This window comes from Panthera tigris, chromosome F3, assembly GCF_018350195.1.
Source record: "Panthera tigris isolate Pti1 chromosome F3, P.tigris_Pti1_mat1.1, whole genome shotgun sequence".
Taxonomy (NCBI): Eukaryota; Metazoa; Chordata; class Mammalia; order Carnivora; family Felidae; genus Panthera; species Panthera tigris.
In genome coordinates this window covers 66,885,162-66,896,550 of record NC_056678.1, presented here as the reverse complement: position 1 = coordinate 66,896,550, position 11,389 = coordinate 66,885,162, and positions in this window count along the sequence as shown.

The window sequence follows — 11,389 nt, the reverse complement described above, 5'->3', positions numbered from 1 at the left end:
CAGACCTGCTCGGGGTGCATCCGGCCTGGGAACGCGGCTTCTGCTGCTGGGGCCAAGTCTCAGTCCGTCTTCCGTCATGCGGACCCACCACGGGCATCCGGCCTGTGTCGCGAGCAAGTGAAAAGGACGTAGCGGGTACCCTGGAGCCCTGGGCCGCAGCAAAGCGCCAGGAAGTGGACCGTAAGTCTCCTGAAAATCAAGGTTCCTCACATTCTGTTACAGGTTCTAGGGGTCCAGTCACTTAGGGAACATCAGCACATCCCTCAAAGTTATTTAAATGTCTCGCGATTTTCATTCTTCTGTATTATTTTCTCTGTTTACCGAATTTTATAGAATCAACAGGGATTATTCTCTTCTGAACAAACCCATGGGGCATCTGGGGGGCTCAGTGGTTAAGCATCTGATTGTTGGTTTTGGATGAAATCATGTTCTTACCATTAGTGGGATTGTGCCCCTCATTGGGCTCTGCAGTCGTCTCTCTCTTTCTTTGTGCCCCTCCCCTCATTCATGAGTGCATTTTCTCTGTTTCAAAAGAAATTAATAAAGCTAAAAAAAAAAAAAAAAGAAACAAGGAAGCAACCCTTATTTTTCAACTCTGTATGTCTGTAGCTGTTCAGGCAAGGAGAAACCAGTAAGGAAGTCTGGGATTCAGAGGCAGGAGGGACCTTGGGGGACTGGGCACCAGGAGAATGGGTCAGGGTGGTGGTGGGGAGGAGAGAAGGGAGTGATGGGGTTGCTGGGACTGCAGGGGCAGAGAGGAGAGGAACAGGTGTGACCCGGGGCCCAACAGATGGGGACTCCATGTGTTAGCTGGTTTCCCGCCCAGACCCCGATGGTCCAGATCTGCCTCCTTCTGGGTGGCCGGGGTGGGGGGCAGAACAGAGGGGCGGCTCCTGGGTGGGTGTAGCCAGGGGCCAGGAGGCAGGTGTGAGGCAGGCTGGTGGGGGGTGGGGGCTTCCTGGCGTCAACATGCTGATTTTTCCAGAGTCTTGAAGGGTTGAGGGAGAGGGATGGGGGGCTTGGCCCTTTCTGGGATGCCCTCAAATTCCCCAGGGCAGGGAAACCACCACCAAATGTCTAATTGGAAAGGCAGTTATTTGCCCTGCTTTGGCTGAGATCATCAGGCACTCAGTCTCCTTTTCCAGTGTCTGTGTTTTCTGTGGATCTTCCTCTACAATCTGAGGGTCCCCTTTGCACCCCTCTCCATCCCTTAGCCTGGTTGCATCTGCAGCAACCAGGCTGAGGACGGCATGTGTGAGCGAGGGGCCAGGACGGCCCCCCGTTAGCCCAGCATTAGGGACAGCCAAGCTGTGGCTCTGTCTTCAGGGGCGGGGTGGGCAGGGTAAGGGGGGGCCTTCCCTCCTTATCTGCCGGTGACCTGTACGTGTGGTTGCAAACTGTTTCCACGCTCTTGCGGGGGAAGGGGCTGGGCTGCAGATATGGCCTTCCTGAGACCCAGACTTGGTAGCCTGGCCCCCGCCCTTGGCCCCAAAGTCCCCCAGGGTGGAGAGAAGGGCTGAGTTCTGCAGTCAGACCCCCTGGGTCCCCAAGTCTGGTTCTGCCACCTTTGGCCCTAAGATTTGGGGCACATTGTCCCAGATCCTGGAACACCGGCTGTCCCTTCCTGAGCTTTGTTTTGCCTCACCCGTCAAATGGAGAGAATGACACCTAAGCCAGATGTTACTTGGGACATCACATGACCCAGTGCAGCTTCCGAGCAGGGCCTGACACGGGACCCAGCTCCCTCGTGTGTGTGGAATGACATGTCGTTTCCTTATTGACAGTTTTTCTCATGATCCAGCAGTTTGCGAATAGAGAAGGGGTTCCCGTGGGGCCTGAAGGGTTGAGGTGACACAGGGACGGCGCCCGTTCCTACGGGCCCCCCGCCTCTGTCCTCCGCGCATGCAAAGGGCAGGGGTGCGTGGAGCGAGCAGAAACGGGTCGGGTGCACGAGCAGGAAGGACGGTCGTCCTCACAGGTGCAGACACATGCAAATAAGATTCTGCTCGCCCTGTTTGCCTAGCAAAGGAGCACAGTCGGGTCTGTTTTGTTGACAGTCCTGAGTGCGGGGACAGGCGTGGGCAGGTAGGCTCACTGCCGGAGGCAGCTGGGGACTCAGAGCTTCCTGGCTGTTCCTGAGATGCCTCAAAGACGCTGAACCCTTCCCAGTGCTTGCGCTCTTCCTAGTCCGCCTGTGGGGTTTGGCCTCCAGGAAGAGGACTTCGTGCAGAAGGAGTTTGAGCAGAGACATTCATTTTGTGGTACTCACAGCAGCCACGGCCCCGGAGCCAAACTAGGGGGTCAGTTACCGACGGGCCCGCACTGGGTGTGCAAGGCTGCTGGGTGATGGGCCGCTAGGACCTGGTCTGAGGGAGAGACAGGAATAACACGGGCCGACCGCACCCGGGCTGTAACATCCGTGGTCTGGTCCAGCCTCGCCCACTATGTGCCCCCGTGGCCTGCAGGGACAGCGAGGCGGGAAGGCCAAGGCCATGCTAGATCCCGCCCAGCACGGGGTACCGAGACCGGGTCCAGATCCTGCATAGACAGCAGCCCCACTAAGCAGACACCCTGCCCTGCTTCTGCGTGGGAGGTCTACTCCCCACTCAACAGCCTGCTCCTTGCCCTGCCCTCATGGCACCTGCCCGCTGAGCTGGCCGTCTCCCAGCATGCACTTGGGAGTATACCTTCAACTGGGTAGATTTCAGCAATATTTGGAGGAAACCCACAGAAACACACTAATTTTTCTTGGATATTGATGATTGAAGCCTGATTCATATTCCTTCACCCACTGAAAATAGTTTATACCAAACATTCAGATAAACCACCTGCAGAGCAAATAAATGCCTAAAAAAAAAACAAAACCCATAAGCTTTCTAAATACCTGTCTGTTTCCTAATACTTTGTAAAAGACATTCCATTTAATTTTATATTTAAATTATCTGTTAATTAATCACCTATTTTAAAGAAGGTACTTAAGGGGCACCTGGGTGGCTCAGTCAGTTAAATGTCCGACTTCGGCTCAGGTCATGATCTCACAGTTTGTGAGTTCGAGCCCATGTCAGGCTCTGTGCTGACAGCTCGGAGCCGGGAGCCTGCCTTGGATCTTGTGTCTCCCTCTCTCTCTGCCCCTCCCCTGCTCCTGCTCTGTCTCTCTCTCAAGAATAAATAAACATTAAAAAAAATTGATGATAAAAAGAAGCTACTTAAAAGTACCATCTTCCCCAGACACATGATCAGTGGGTGTTGGGATGGGCTACAGATTTGTATTTTTAATAATCCCGTGATCAGGGGTTGGCAGAATATAGCCATTGGTCAGATCTAGCACCTGTCTGTTTTTATAAATAAAGTTTTATTGGAACACAGCCACATCGCTTCATTTACGTGTTGTATTTGGCTGCTTTCTCCCCATAGTGGCCAAGATGTGCAGTTGGGACAGCGACCATATGGTGAGTGACTCCTAACAGATTTACTGTGAGTTTGCCTGCCCTTTCCCGGATGACGCTGCAGACGCTGTGGATCCAGGTAACTGTGTGGGTTACTATGGGGATTAAAGAGGCTAATGGAAAGCCCTTGGAGCTGTGCCTGCAAACGTATACCTGGTCGATAAATAAATGCTATTTTTTTTTCTTTTCATCGGCTCAGGGAGTAAATTACACTGATAAGTTTCCTAATTATTCTATCCTTGTATTCCTATAATAAATTCATGATCGTGATCGATGGTGTGATTTTATTTGCTAATATTTAATTTAGGAATCTTAAGTTCTCTGTGTATAACCGACTTTAATCCATGGATTAACGTGTGTTTGTCTTGTTTTGGTTTTTGGATTCTCCTTGTCTCATATCAGCATTAGAGCTGAGCTATACTTCTGTGACCTGGAACCTCTCTGCCTGTTTCTAAGCTGGAACGCTGTATATAGCACGGGATTTTTAACGGGTTTTTTAGTTTCTTTGGCCATTTGCTAGTGTGCGTCCCTGAAACCGTGTGCCCTTCACGCCTTTTATGAGGACGGATCTTGGCAACCTTTCTAATCTCTTCTAAGTCGGTGGGTATAACCAGGTTTCCTCCTTCGTCTTAACAGAATTTTGACCAGTTCACTTGCCTAGAAAGGCATTATGTCACTTACATTTAAAATCTTTTAATGTGTAGTCACATATCGTGTTTCCTCATAAATTTTAATGTTTCTTGTCTGTATTTATGCCTTGATCTTCATTCCTAATGACAATTAGGTATAACTTCAACTTTGTGGTCAGACATCAGTATTCTGCTTTGGGTTGGTCTTTTAAGAAAATCAACTTTTGATTTTGCTCATTAAATCTCCTTCGCTATCGTCTTCTGTGCTAGGACTCAGTCTGCCCGCAGCTAGCATACAACTTGGCCTTCGAAGACTTAAGCAGGTGCGGGTTATTTTCTCCTGTAACAGGAAGTCAGGCGATGGCGGTTGCTGGTGTCGGGCCAGCTGCTCAGCACGTCCCCGGGCACCCAGGCTCGCCCATCTTTCTGCTTCCCCATCCTTGGCGCGGGGGCTTTGTCCTCCGGCTCGTTGACTCACGGTCCCAGACAGCTGTTGCTGCAGACACAGCGCCACGGGGAATGTGGCAAACCAGAAGGATGAAGGCCACAGTCTCTTTTGTCCTGAGTTCTGTCCTTCCAGGAATAAAGACCTTCCTCCCATCCAGCCGCTCCCCCTGCTTTCATGGTCAGCACCAAGGCAGCTGTTAGAAGGTCCGGGAAGCTCTCTGGGTTGTGCAGCTGGTGAGCGAGGACAGTGAGGGCCCTGTGGCTGCGTGTGGAGGGAGACACTACCCCCACCGCCCCCCTGCCCCAGGCCGGCCAGTGGCCGTCAGTGTCCGTGGTGCCCTTTGCTCTGCTCTTCCTGCCGTGTCACCAGAGCGAAAGAATCCACTGCGGTGAGAGTATGCTTGCTGATTCACGCTTGGATCTCCCAGGGTGTTGTGGTTTGGATTTTTTGTTTAGCCTGAGAACATTCTCACATTTCCAGGCCCTGCTGTTGGGCGCACAGGAATTTAAAGAATCTCTGGTCGGCTTGCTTAATGCTTTCCATCTTACAGATCGTTTGGTCTGCAGTGACCCCTGTCACACCTGTGATGATTTTGTTGACGTTTCCCTTCTGTACGGTTTTCCATTTCTTTCTTTTCAATCCTCCTGTGTCATTAGGCAATACGAGGAGCCTCCCCTGGCTGCATGTTCGGAATCGGGGTCTTGGGTTTTTACGAGGGGGTGTCATGCACCCCGACTTCTTCCATGAATGGACCTACTCCCGGCAGTTAACGTTCTTTATTGACCACCCTCTGGATTTTTTTCTTGCCTTTTGTTGGATTGAGAGAGTTTCCTTTGGTCCAAAGATCTCTAGTATTTGGAATTTGTACCACCTCGTATTTGTTTTTTTTTTTCTGAATGGACACGAAACGGGACGTTTTTACTTCAACATTTAAGGTTAACCGGTATTTCTTTTTCTGAACAGAACTTTAACGTGTTTCCCTCCGTATTCTCGACTCCTGCGGTGTTTCTTGTATACGTGAGGATAGATATAATTATTCTCTTATGTATCATCGTCATGTGTAGATGTAATTATAGAATTACCATACACATCAGGATTACTGAAATAACCAGACAAAACTGAGCTCGGAAGGGCCCCGGCCACGTGCGCCTGGGCTGGGAGTCAGAGCCCCTTGGCCCTGGTGGTAGGATCCTTCTCCAGGCCTGTAGTTGGGAACCTCCCACGGCTGCCTCACTTGGTGATGGTGTTGATGACCTTGTGTGTCCTCCAGTGCTGAATCGCAGCTTCTCCTTGGTCCCCTCCTACCCCAGAGCCCATCCCCCGAACCCAGATTGTCATCCACTCGTTATCCAGCCGGGCAGGCTGGTGCGATGTCAGCCTGGAGTGAGGGGCTCCAATGGCCACAGAGAACGGGACAGACGGGACAGGGATCTGGTTGAGCCAGCGGAGAGGGCTCTGGGGCCAGCCTGCAGTTCCGGGAATCTAAGCCTGAGCCTGCTTCTGAGCCAGCTGAGGGGCCACGACCTCACTTTAATGTCGGCAACCCCGTCAACGAGGAGGATGCACCTGACCCTGCCTAGCATCTGTCCGTGGAGGGGTGAGGGGGTCCGGGGTCCGCCGGGAAGGGCCGGCAGAGAGGGGACGTGCGTGCCTGTGGGGGACTCGGGGAACGTTCGAGGCAGAGGAGCAGTGTTAAGGTGCTCTCTGGGGAGCGATCCAGAGGCACGTGCGTGTCCACACCCTCGTTCCTGTCTGCACACCCGCCGGTCCAGAACCTGGACGGCACCCGGAGACCGCCGTGACCTCCAGGACCTGCCCGTGGGGCTGGCACGTGGGCGCCCCCTTCCCAGCATCCGGGAGCCTGGGAGGCTGACCTATCGGCAGAATCCAGGCAGGGGAGGGGAGGACTTGAAGAGGAAAGACTGAGGACCCTGGGGCCACCCCGCCCCAGCCCTGGAAATGCCAGTCCCCGGAACCAGGATGGTGTGGATACTCACAGCCCGTTCACTCTGATAAATGTCCATTTGTTTTGCCCCGTGTGCTAGACATGACCTTCCTGAGGATGGTTACCACATCTGAAGTCATAAACCACAGTTCAACCCTCCTCTGAGCCGCGTGAGCACCTGTGGTCACTGCAGGCAGTTACCCCGTTTTCCCTTCAGCTTCAGGTGTCCCCTTGGCTCTGTAGAAAGGGACTATGTATGCAGTGCAGGGTAGCTAAGGGGGGAGGCTTACAAAAGAGCCCAAGTCCTGATCTCATGAAATACCAAATCCCCTACTTCACCTATACCCCCCCGAGCTAGTACAAGGGTGTAAAGAAGGAGGTTAATAATCAGTGTGTCTGTCCTGCCCCAGAGGTGTCCTCCTGAGCTCTGCCTGCTCCCTGGGGCTCTCCTCCGAGCCGTCTCCTCCTTGCCATTTCCCGGCTCAGCCACCCAGCCTTCGGCCCCTACACACGCACTGAGCGCTCCCTGTGCCCCGTGAGGAGGGAGGCCTCGCCTCCCTCCCCTGTCCAGGGACCGCCCAGGACAGTGGGGGGCATCACCACAGCCTGGCTGTGAGACTCTGGGCAGAGTGACTTAATTTCCGGGGCCTTCTCTGCGTGTAATTACGTCCACTTCCTCGGGTCGTCGCTAAGGTGTCCGCAGAGCACGGGGCACACACGTCCTAGGGGGCACGTCCCCAGGCGAGGAGGGGAACGTCCCTAAACATAGAGCTGCACGCCCGCTGCTGAAGTTCAGGCAAATACAAAGTGCCCGGTTCAAGTACGAAGGAGAGACAGATCTGAGCGGTCGACGCGGGACCCGGGGAGGCGTCCCAGAGACGGGGACACTTGAGTTGGGCCTTGGAGCATGAGCGGGTTTGTTGTGCCAGGAAGGGAACGAGGCCCCGCACAGCGAGCCCAGGGCCCTGAAGCCAGCCGGCCCCGCGCCCTCCCCCCTCTCCCTCCCAGCCGGTGTCGCCCTGAAGTCTGACGGCAGGAAAGAGGGGCGAGATGAGCGGCAGGAGCCTGTCGGGGCTGCGGCAAGGATGTGCACTTGGGATACCTTCTCCACCCGACCCCAGCCTGGGACCCCGGTTCTCCTTGAGCAGAGGGCTTCGGGGGGACGTCCTTCCCACGGTTCTGAGGGTGAGCCTGGCAGGGGGTGTGCATCTGGGTGAGGAAGTGAGGCAGGTGCAGTCGGGGAAGGTAGGCACTAGGGAGAGCCCGAGGGGAGCTCTGGGGAGGGCAGAGGGTGGGGGGGGGCCCCGGGAGGGACGTACCGACCTCTCCTGTGGGTCGTGGGGTAGGAGGCGGGATCCAGCGGTGCTGACGGTCAGGGCTGTGTGCCCAGAAAGGAAGGGTGCTGGATGGCGGGGATTACAGCCCATGGAGCGTGGCTGCCCTGTCCTGGGGCTGAGGGGGGGTCCCCCCGATCCCACATGCCCTCACTGCCCCCGTGCTGTGTGCAGGCGGGCCCACTCTGTGCCACAACGCTGTTTCCCAGGCCCTTTCCGCAGACCACCCTGCTCTCTGACTGGTGGCACCAACAGCCAGCACCCTCCCTGTGGAGACCAGCCTCCTGAGACACCCTAAGGTGGGTCCGGGGGAATCAAGCCAGGTCAACCGATTTGTGGTCAGAGGCCATGAGCGACGGCAAAGCCAGGGTACCCTGCTCCTGGTCAGGCTCTGGTCCCATCCTTGCTTTGAACGGTGCGGTTGTCGTGTCTGGACCTGAGAGCAAAGGCTGGAAACCACCCGGCTCGTATGCACACAATCCCGTCAGGGCCTTGGCCCCACCAAGGAGGAGGGATGTGGAGGCTGGAGAGGGAGGGGGACGACTCCGCGAGGTGTGTGACTGCCCAAGGGCACACGACTTGGCAGGGGAAGGGGTGGGAGAGAGCCCAGGTCTCCCTGGAGGCGCTCACCGCCCACAGGCCCCAACTCAAGCCCTCGGGGGAGGCAGGAGTGTGACTGGGTGTTCGGTAGGACCTGTCATCCACAGAAGAACCGAAGCAAGTAGGAGTCAGGGGCTCTAGCAGGTTCTGGAGGCAGGGCAGACCCAGGGCTCTGAGGGGCCTCAAGAAAGCCCCATCCACTCCTCCCCCTTCCCATGGTTCCTTCCCTCCTACCTGCCTGAGATCCTGCCATTAACACCTCCTTTTTGGGTAAAGGCATTGTTGTCCCCCCTGTGAGCCACCCCTGAGAGAGCATCTCAGGTGCTGTGCCCCCACTTGATATGGTGGCCGATGGCCTGATGACCCAGGAAGGCCTGGAGATGGGAGTGACCCGGGAAGGGCAGGGCACCTTTCCGGGAGCATGGGTCTCTACCCGAGTCACATCAGAGACCCCCCGGGGGCTCGCTGGTGCCCCTCCCAGAACTTGCCTCAGTGGGTCTAGGGCAGACCTGAGGCCTTGCATTTCTAACATGTTCCCCAGTGAGGGCCCCATCCTTCGAGAACCATGAACTAAAATCGAGCAGCGAGGAAGTAGCCCCGCTGTCCAGACTCCCAGGGGCAGCCAGTGGCCGCGACCTCTGACTGCACGGAAGGGCGGCAGGTCTGGATCATTGACCCACAAGACGTCGGGACCTTGGAAGTCCCCTGGTCCGGTCCCAGCAGATCATGGTGGGGAAAGTGGGCTCCAGAAGGGACACTAAGAAGGACTTAGGCAGAAAAGCACGGAGGCACCAGGCGGGACGGGGTCTCCTTGCCCCCAGTTGAGTGCGCTGTGCACTGTCCCCAGCTGTCTCAGCACCTGCCTCGCTGTGACTTTCCAACTCAGCCCCTCTGAGTCATGTCCCCCTCTGACCTGGGCCACACAGGCCTTGAAGCAGTTCCTCAAGACCCAAATCCCCATACCTACCCTTGAGAAGCACAGGAGGGGAAGAGGGGGGAGACAAAGAACAAAGAGGGCGACCTCTGACCCCGATGCCCAGCCCTGCCCCCTCAGTGTCTGCCCTCGGGGAGCTCCCAGCCTGCGGAGAATGTCTTCCCTCCCGGGACGCAAGCACAGTAGAGATGGGGTGGTCTGAAGGAGCAGCATCGGGAGGGGTGGGCGTGAGGCTCTCGTGCCCACTTCTCCATCAGCCTTCGAAAAAACTGCTTCCTGGGGTTCAGTTGCCTCTTTCCCAAAGTGCAGATTACAGGAAGAAGGCGTAACATTTATCTGATGCTTGGCAGTTTTTCAGAGCACTTTTGCGATGAGAGCAGCTAAGGCGAGTTACAAACTTGTTCAACTAATACTTCTTGTTTAATCTTAAAAAATTTTTTTTTAATGTTTATTTATTTTTGAGAGAGAGAAAGAGAGACAGACAGACACAGCGTGGGTGGAGGAGGGGCAGAAAGCAAGGGAGACACAGAACCTGAAGCAGGATCCAGGCTCCGAACTGTCTGCCCGGAGCCCCACCGGGGCTCGAACCCATGAACGTCGAGACGATGACCTGGGCCGAAGGCGGGCACTCAACCGACTGAGCCCCCAGGCGCCCCTGTCCCACTAGTACCTAGTGAGGGTCTACTGCGTTCCCAGCATTGTTCTGATCTGGGACACCGAGGTCGACAAAACAACAAGAACCTTGGCCTCAGAGAAGACACATTCTAGGTTGGGGGAGGGGAGAACGGGGCGCACTCCGGGAAATACTCCGGAAGTACTTCCGGCAGGAAGGGGACGGGTGTGATTTTCATCAAGGCAGTCAGGGAAGGAGACCCCAAGAGACGTGAGAGAGTGAGCAAAGCGAGGGGTGCTGGGGGCGAGGAGAGGGGTAGCATCTGGGTAGAGGGCAGAGCCTGTGCAAAGATCGTGCGGTGTTCAAGAGGGGCCCGCACTGAGCTGTGCTGTGGGGTTCCCAGGAACTGCCTGGTCGAGGACAAGAAGCACGGGAAGAGGGGTAGCTTGATGACCTCCGTGCCTGATTCTTTGGAGTTGACCGGGAGCGCCCCTAAACTCTGCTTGAACCGCGGAATGACGTGGAGGAGGGCGGCTGCCATCCCCTTAGCCCTGATCTAGGTTACGAAGACATGGGGCGGTGAGGGGCCTTGGCAAGATCTGCCTCATCCTGCACTCCACCCCGAGCCCCCGAAGCCCCTCCTTAGGTAGAACTAGGACAAGACCCCGCGTCTTTCCGACGCACCCCCAGGGACGGCAAAGCAATACGGTGTGTCCCTGGGCTCCTCACCAGGGTTTTCTCACTTCACAGGTTGTATGAGAAGCGAATTCTTCGGCAGGCAGTCCGCTTGCTGACCTCTGAGCCACTCACCCCCGTGAGGGAGCACCTGTCGTCAGGCAGGACCTGCCGAGGCACGTCTGGGAACAGTGATGCTTTCCCGGAATCGGGAGGGCCTCGGAGGGGGGACCGTCAGGATGTCACTGCGCAGCCTGGACGGGAGGAGGGGTGGCCCTGGATGATGGAAAATCAAGAGCTGCAGAGATAAGGCTCAGGGTCAGCAGAGGGAGGCAGGGAAAGGAAAGGAAACAGGGGGGTTTGAGCTCCTTCACCCGCCAGGCTTCGCTGTAAACAGAGGAAATATCGCACCTCAAGATCCATCAAAATTTGAGTAATTTATCAATTCTTTTATGTTTATGACCTAATGTAGGTAAACGGCAAGAAAGTCAAAGGCACGTCTTGTTGAAATTATATTACATAATTTTGGCCGCTATTGCAAATAGGACCTTGTTCCTGTTGTGTCTTCTAATTAGTTTCAAGATAATACATACAGGGGCGCCCAGGGGGCTCAGTCGGTTATGCGTCGACTCTTGGTTCCAGCTCAGGTCAAGATCTCGAGGTTCGTGGGTTCGAGCCCCGTGTCGGGCTCTGCACCAACAGCGTGAAGCCTGCTTGGGATCCTCTGTCTCCCCCTGTCTCCGCCCCTCCCCCACCTGCTGTCCC